General features: G+C 49.5%; 1 pseudogene across 1 annotated transcript; it reads right to left on the reverse strand.

Moving 5' to 3' along the window:
* Window positions 1-852: 852 nt before the first annotated feature.
* On the reverse strand, window positions 853-1,509 carry LOC111529909 (annotated as a pseudogene). Its single transcript, XR_002727640.2, has one exon. The product of XR_002727640.2 is annotated as a peptidyl-prolyl cis-trans isomerase FKBP1A pseudogene (transcript).
* Between the last annotated feature and the right edge of the window lie 7,351 nt (window positions 1,510-8,860).

Here is an 8,860-nt window from a genome sequence, read left to right on the forward strand (position 1 = left end):
GAGACTCATATATGGTGCTGGGGGTAGGGGGCAGCAATGATTTCTCTCACCAAATCACTACACAGGACAGCAAAGGGGTGAGAAGGGGCTGAGGGAGGAAAAGCCAGGAAACTCTGAGATCAGCAGAGGGAGCCAAGCATCAAAAAACAGGAGATGCTGAAGCTGCGATGACCAGCATCATTTTCTTAAGAGAACATTCAAAGATTTGTCATGATGGCTGGGCTTTCACTGGGTGTTAAGTCTACAAACAGCACCTTCAATTGAAACTGTCAATTAAAGTTCTTAAGATTTAGGAAGTGGTGGAGCTTGGAAAGTTATGAGATTACAAAATTCCTGAAAGCCCATTAGAAAAACCACAGGACGAAAAAAATAAAAACAAAAAAAATAAGCCAGGCCACAAAGAAGGCTTCAGAGGTCCCTGCTGGCCCAGGGACAGATACCTGTAGTGTCCAGCATCGCAGTGAACATGATCTGCTTTCAAAGGCAGAGGGTTTAAGGGGAGGATGGGGTGGGAATGGTGGAGGCAAAGGCTCTCCCCATTCCCACCTCAGTTTTAGGTAGGGCTTTTAATTTAACCCAAGGACATCTCTCAACTTGGAGAATAATTCAGTCCTCAACAGCGCCTCAAATCTGCTATGGCTTCGCAGCGCAGCAGCAAGAATGTTTAATATATAATAGATAAAAATTTCATCCAAAAAATTAAAATAAAATATTCTTGCAAACCCCCCCAACACCAATTCCTATTCTAACGTTAACCTATCACTTGTGCTGTTAATACCTGACCATGTACTTAACTGGAAACCTATATCCAAAAGACTGAAACTGAAACTTCACCCCAAAATGAAAACAAAATAAAATGAGTAACTTGAGGTTTATGGCATATAGTTTAGGTAAACACACATACGAGGAGAAAAGGGAAGAGGAAACAGAGGTGTCAGAAGCAAAGCTGAGTGACAGAACACATTCAGTCAGGGCAGATGTCTATACAGAGTGGAGTGGAACACCAGGAAAAGCTCCACATGGATTCATGTGCACACGTCTGGAGGCACCAGATCCCTCCATGGCAGATCCAAGAACAGGGAGCTGACGGAGGAGGCCATTCCTGTCATTCCAGTTTTAGAAGCTCCACATCGAAGACGAGAGTGGCATGTGGTGGGATGATGCCTGGGTGCCCAGTGGCACCATAGGCATAATCTGGAGATATAGTCAGTTTGGCTCTCTGACCCACACTCATCTGGGCAACCCCTTCTTCCCAGCCTCGGATCACCTCTTGCTTGCCTAGTATAAACTTAAAGGGCTTGTTTCTGTCCCGGGAGGAATCAAATTTCTTTCCATCTTCAAGCATCCCGGTGTAGTGCACCACGCAGGTCTGGCCGCGCTTCGGGAAGGTGCGCCCGTCTCCTGGGGAGATGGTTTCCACCTGCACTCCCATGGCGGCGGCGGACGCTCAGCGGGCGGGCAGCGCGACGGGCGGCGTGGACCGACAGCGACCTGGCGGCGGTTCCACGGCTCTGCAGTTCTGAAATAATTTCTATTATAACCCTGTCTCTACAAAAAATACGAAAACTAGCTGGGTGTGGTGGTGTGCACCTGTGGTCCCAGCTACTTGGGAGGCTGAGGCAGGATCACTTGAGCCCGGGAGGTGGAGTCTGCAGTGGGCCAAGATCGTGCCACTGCACTCCAGACTGGGTGAAAGAGCGAGACCCTGCCTCAATAATAATAATTATTATAATATAATATGTATTAAATATAATTATAATCATATGATAATTATTATTTCCATTATTTAGGTGTTTTCCTTCTTTCTCTACCTAGAATTCCAGGATAGCTATGGTCCTGACTGCCTTAGTTACCATGTGGCCCTCAGGGGCCAGCCTGGGCCTAATGTACAGTAACCTCCTAATAGTGATAAATCTGCCCATTACACTTATATTCAATCTGGATGTGAGATCTACACACTATATATTAAACCCATCAGGCGTTCAAACTGGCAACAACAAAAAGGAGTGACCGAGCACAGTGATTCAAGACTGTAATCCCAACGTTTTGGGAGGCCGAGGCAGCAGGATTGCTTGAGGCCAGGAGTTCAAGACCAGACTGGGCAACATAGTGAGATCGCTACAAAAAAAAAAAAAATTATCCAGGTGTGGTGGCGCATGCCTGTGGTCCTAGTTACTGAGGCAGGAGGATCATTTGAGCCCAGTAAGTTGAGGCTGCAGTGAGCTGTGATTGCACCACTGCATTCCAACCTGGATGACAGAGTGAGACCCTGTTTCTAAGGGAAAAAAGAAAAAAAGGAAACAGCGAGAAAAAAATTTAAAAAGGACAAGTTTCTACAACCCAGTCCCTTTATTCGTGGAATCAATCCCGAGGGCAGGAAGAAAGGGAAGTGGCTGGGCCAAGCCCCTTTATACACATGGAACCAATCAGAAGCCAGATTGAAGCACTGGAGACCCGCCTATGAAGAAGTAGCCAATCATAATGAAAGAGTGGCCCATAGAGGCCACGCCCTGTGACCGAAATCACCAAAGCCGCCTCGTGAAGGGAAGCCCTAGGGACATATAGGTTTATGATAGGTTATCAGAAAACAGTGGGGGTGTGTGAGTTTGGGGGGCGAGGAGTGTAGGGAGGGTTTAGAGGAGGAAAACGAAGCAGCCAGAGGGGAGCAGGGAGGGGGTTGTGAGAAGCTAGAGGAGGGTGGCATGGGTGTTCCGGAGCCAGCAAGGCTACTCTACAGGAGCACGGGGCTGTGGTGGGTTCTGGTTTGGGGCGCTGTCCCCTGGCTTGGGGCAGTGTCAACTTTCGGTACCTTTCTAGCCAGAGGAGTTGGTTTGGGTGGTCTCAATTGCTTGGGGACTCAGATGTCCCCCTCCCGGACCCATGACCCCTGTCTGCAGATTCCACTCACCCAGCATCTCCTCCTCAGGCCAAGACCCATGGCTACTGCAACGAGCCCCAGGGACTTGAAGTCGCCGGTCACTCCGATGCAGCCACTCATCCCAGTGCAGCTGCTCACCCCAATGCAACCAGTCACCCTGATGCCCTTGCGCCCTCCAGAAATAGATTATTTGCTGCTCGCCATCATATCCTTTTTCTGCATCCTGCTGGCAATCCTCGCTCTGGTGTTCTCCCTCAAGGTGGGCACCACCCAGCTACCACAAACTCTCTTTGTCCCCAGATCTGCCTTCTCTTTCCTGCGGATGCCCCCTTCTCCCCAGGGACCTCTTCAGGTTTCTCAGGGATTTGCCTCCTCCCTCTTCACCATCTGCTTGCCCTTGCCCCTCTCTAGGGCCACCTCTCTGCTCCTCCCTCTGTGTTCTGCCCAGATCTACTCCCTCATCCTGGCTCCCTGGTTTCTTCCTTTTTCCCCTGGTAGACTGAGCCCTGCCCCCCTGCCCTCCCTCTGGCCACCACTCTCATCTTCCCCTCTTCGCCTCTCCCCAGGGATTTTCCTCCCCCTCCCCATCTTGGAAATATTCACACCAGCTTGCCTTTACCCCCACAGACCCGGGAAGCCAACTTCCTTGGGAATCAGAGAAAAGCATGGATCCATTCCAGACTGATTTTGGGCTTCAGCATGGCCAGCATCCTGGTGGGCTGCATTGTGATCATTTGCTCCATTGTAATCAAAAGCTTGAAGCAGAAAATATGAAAGCCTGCCTCCCTCAGTACTCAGTGGACTGTTACCCCTGGAACTAGGACATCAGTAACTGCCTGTGCTGGAGGAAGTCCCCCTCCATCAGCATTTTTAAGAGCAGTAAAGTTTATAAGGAGGTTTCTACTTTCTGATTCATCTGCTGTGTGCATGTATGTGTGCCCACGTGTTCACATCTCCTGTGTGTCCACGTTGCCAGGTACCATGGGACTCTCATATATATAATGAACATTTATTGGGTAACAGTGCTGGGCACTGTTTTAAGCCTTAGTGGTTCAGTGCTGATTCAGGCAGATGAGGTATTTGCCTCCATAAAATTTACATTATATTCAGAGGACACTGGAAAAAAAGAGTAAAAAGAGTAAAATATAAAGCAACAAGATAATTCGAGGTCAGTGCTGTCTAACAGGACTTTTTTCAATGATAGAAATTTCTATAATCTACTTGGTCCAATATGGTGGCCACCAGCCAAACATGGCTATTGGCTCTTGAAATGTGGCTAGTGCAACTGAAGAACTCAACCTATTTTTTTGTTTAATTATAGTTGAATTTAATTTGCCACATGTATTACTGGCTACTATACTGGAAAGCACAGTTCTAGGTGGTGAAAAAACAGAATGAAATAGGAACATCAGGCCGGGTGTGGTGGGAGGCAGAGGTTGCAGTGAGCTGAGATCCTGCCACTGCACTCCAGCCTGGGTGACAAGAGCAAAACTCTGTCTCAAAAAAAAAAAAAAAAAAAAAAAAAGAAGTTAAATTACAGTAAGCTAAGGTCAATTTATTATTGCAGACAGAAAAATGTTTATAAATTTAGTGTAGCCTAAGTATAGTGTTTGTAAAGTCTATGGTGGTATAGAGTAATGGCCTAGGACTTCACATTCACTCACCCCTCACTCAGTGACTCATCAGAGCAACTTGCAGTCCTGCAAGCTCCGTTCATTGTAGGTGCCCTGTACAGATGTTGTATTAGTCCATTTTCCCACTGCTGATAAAGACATACCCAAGACTGGGTAATTTATAGAGAAGAAGAGGTTTAATAGACTCCCAGTTCCATGTGGCTGGAGAGGCCTCACAATCATGGTGGAAGGTGAAAGGCACGTCTTACATGGTGGCAGAGAAGGGAGAATGTGTGCAGGGGAACTCCTCTTTATTAAACCATCGGATCTTGTGAGACTTATTCACACTCACAGAACAGCACGGGAAAGACCTGCTCCCCATGATTCAGTTACCTCCCACTGGGTCTCTCCCACGACACATGGGAACTGTGGGAACTACAAGATGAGATTTGGGTGGAGACATGGCCAAATTATATCAGATGTGTACCACTTTTATCTTTTATACTGTATTTTTACTGTACCTTTTCTATGTTCAGATATGTTTAGACATACAAATACTTACCATTGTGTTAAAAATTGCCTACAGTATTCAGTACAGTAAGATGCTGTGCAGGTTTGTAGCCTGGGAGCAATAGGCTATACCATATAGCCTAGATGTGCAGTAAGCTCTCCATTTAGGTTTGTGTAAGTATATGCTATGATGTTCAAACAATGATGACATCACCTAACAATGCATTTCTCAGAACTTATCCCCATTGAGTGACTGGATTTCTCAGAACTTATCCCCATTGAGTGACTGGATTAAAGCAATGAGTGACTGGATTTAAAATCCAAACTGAGCATTTTTCAGACTGAAAGGGGAGTTCTGAAGAACCTGCTAGGACCAGACCTAACTGGAAGCACTGGCAAACCAAGAGGTAGTGCTTACTGGAGAACAGGGATGGTTTAGGGAGACAGAAGACAACAGGGGTTATGTGCGGTGGCTCACGCCTGTAATCCCAGCACTTTGGGAGACCAAGGCGGGTGAATTACTCGAGGTCAGGAGTTTGAGACCAGCCTAGCCAACATGGTGAAACTCTGTCTCTACTAAAAATAGAAAAATTAGCTGGGCATGGTGGTGCAGGTCTGTGGTCCCAGGTACTCAAGAGGCTAAGGTGGGAGGATCCCAACCTGGGAGGTTGCTGTGAGCTGAGATTACACCAATGCACTCCAGCCTGGGTGACAGAGCAAGACTCTGTCTCAAAAAAAAAAAAAAAAAAAAAAAGCAGCCAACAGGATACTTTGAGGGTGTTGTAGGGCCAGCAAGGGTATTATAGGAGTCACTCAGGGCATTGCAGGGTTATTTTCCTACAAGTTCACTGTGGGTTGAGTGTTCCCAGCACATTCCTATTGCTGGGGTTGATTCTATTGGTCCCCATTCCTTGGCATCTGCCGATCCTTCTCAGTCCTTCTGCAGACCCCGCCCCTCCCTCCACTGGGGTTCATGCCTGTGTGACTGATCTCTGGAGCCCAGAGGTCGAGGTCATGGAGACGACCATCTACAAGATGCCCTTAAGTGTTCCTGTGAATGACTGCCTGCCTCTCTGCATCTTTTTCGTCTTTTGTTTCTTCCTGCTGGGAATTGCCACTGTGCCATCCTGCTTGGTGGGTGGGGACTGACCCTCCATCCCCCACAGTGAAACATTCCCCGCCCCATCTTGTACCCCTTTCCACGGGTGCCTCAGAAGCTTCCCCTCTTCTCTAGTTACCAGCCCCAACCCCAACCCCTTCTCCATCCCACCTTCCTGCTGCCCTGGGACTTGTCCTCACTTTGTTCACAGTCCTGCCAACCCCACTTCTTCCCAAGGTCTCCCAGCATGCCCTCCTACCTGGGCGTGCCCAGGACCCCCACACCGTCTTCCTGCATTGCCTCCTCCTCTCCTCTGCCGAATCCTCCCTCCCCCAACCCTGATCGCGGCCTTCAGTTTCACTCCAGGTGGCCCTTCGGCAATTTCACCCCTTCTTAGAAAATTTCACCCCCATCAGCCTGTCTTCACTTCCATAGGCACGGATAGTGAGCCGTTTGGAAAACAATGTCAGTACAAAGATAAATTCCAAGCTGGCTTTGGGCTTCAGCACCAGGGCCATCATTCTGAGCTTGTTAATGATCCTGCAGGTTCTTGTGACAGCAGACAGCCCAGAAGCAGGAGACCCATGAGCCAGAAGCCCTCTTGTAATTGCCCTGTACCCTTCACAGTTCCAGGCACCACAAGGCCTCCTTGCTCCCCTGGGAACTTTTGAGCTTGGATTTGGACATCAGCACCCTGCCCTTGCCCCATCTCATGGAGGAAGTCTCTCCATCAGTACTTTTTTTTTTTTTTTTTTTTTTTTTTTGAGCCGGAGTCTCACTCTGTCGCCCAGGCTGGAGTGCAGTGGCACAATCTCGGCTCACTGCCACCTCCGCCTCCCAGGTTCCAGTGATTCTCCTGCCTCAGCCTCCCGAGTAGCTGGGACTACAGGTATGTGCCACCATGCCTGGCTAATTTTTGTATTTTTAGTAGAGACAAGGTTTCACCATGTTGGCCAGGCTAGTCTGGAACTCCTGACCTCAGGTGATCTGCCCACCTCGGCCTCCCAAAGTGCTGGGATTACAGGTGTGAGCCTCTGCGCCCGGTCCTGAATATGATTTTTTAAGATCCCAGAGTGAGGACGGCCTGGAAATTTCCTGGAGAAGTGAAGGGCTCTGCACCCAGTCCAGGATGACTGACCTTTCCAATCTGCACAAACATGGGAGAGGAACAGAATGCAGGGGCCTGGCTGCCAGCTTAGCTGGGCTGGGGGCCAACTCCTTGACTCCTTGACAATTTTTTCAATTCTGACCACCTGCCCCTGCACCTGGCCTGGAGAGGAGGGAGAAGCAAGGTCCCTGCATGCCCAGCCCCTCGCTTTCATCCTCCCAGGGTAGGGGGGCAGGGTGACCTGCTCAGGAGGTGAAGGGCATTGCGGGGCCCATTATCTTATCAGGGAGACGCAAACACTGTACCCAAAGTCACGGTCACAATGACTCCTGTCACTCGGCAAACACTCCCCAAGGCCAGCTTGGGCCGGGCAATGCAGGGCACACAGTAGTGACTGAGACATCCTGGGTCCTGCCCTCATGGATCTGGAGGGGGCGATGAAATGTCACCAAAACATGACAGCCCAGAGTGGTCAGGGCTGTGATGGAGGAATTATAGGGTCAGACTTGTCAGGACTGGGATGGGGGAAGCACAGACAGGGAGGTGGGGGCTGTGATGGGGAGGCCCAGGGGTCTGTGGAAGTCCAGAGAGGTGCCTGACCCAGCCTGGTGGGATGTCCAAGGCTTCCTGGAGGAAGGATCATCCGTGCTTAACAGGAAAGGTGAGGAGGGGTTGAACATAGGGAGGAGGTAGGGTGCACGCTTCAGGTAGAGGAAATTGCATGTGCTGAGGTTTTGAAATGATCATTTGGAAAAGTAGAAGTCCTGGGTGGGCAGGATCCCAAAGCATGAAAGGGAAAAGTGGAAAGTAGAACATGGGAAGGAAGAGGAATAGCCAGGGGTCTGATTCCATCAAGGTTTACAGGGTGCTGGGTCCCTAAGAGTGTGTATAGCCACAATTCTAGGATGTTATTGTTCAAATTCCCCTTCAAACCCATGTAATGTTCACCATCCACCTTTTTTTTTTTTTTTCAGACGGAGTTTCGTTCTGTTACCCAGCCTGGAGTGCAGTGGTGTGATCTTGGTTCACTGCAACCTCTGCCTCCTGGATTCAAGAGATTCTTCTGTCTCAGCCTCCTGAGTTGCTGGGATTACAGGCATGCGCCACCATGTCCAGCTGATTTTTGTATTTTTAGTAGAGATGGGGTTTCACCCTGTTGTTCAGTCCTGAACTCCTGACCTCGTGATCCACTCGCCTTGGCCTCCCAAAGTGCTGGGATTACAGGCATGAGCCACTGCGCCTGGCCAAATTTTTCTATTTTTAGTAGAGACAGGGTTTCACCATGCTGGCCAGGCTGCTCTCGAACTCCTGACCTCCAGTGATCTGCCCGCCTCAGCCTCCCAGTGCTGGGATTACAGGCATGAGCCACAGCTCCTGGCCCACCATCCATTTAATAGTCTGTCCTCGGCCAGGCGCGGTGGCTCAAGCCTGTAATCCCAGCACTTTGGGAGGCCGAGACGGGCGGATCACGAGGTCAGGAGATCGAGACCATCCTGGCTAACATGGTGAAACCCCGTCTCTACTAAAAAATACAAAAAACTAGCTGGGTGAGGTGGCAGGCGCCTGTAGTCCCAGCTACTCGGGGAGGCTGAGGCAGGAGAATGGCATAAACCCGGGAGGCAGAGCTTGCAGTGAGCTGAGATCCGGCCACT

This window comes from Piliocolobus tephrosceles, chromosome 21 (genome assembly GCF_002776525.5).
Source record: "Piliocolobus tephrosceles isolate RC106 chromosome 21, ASM277652v3, whole genome shotgun sequence".
NCBI lineage: Eukaryota > Metazoa > Chordata > Mammalia > Primates > Cercopithecidae > Piliocolobus > Piliocolobus tephrosceles.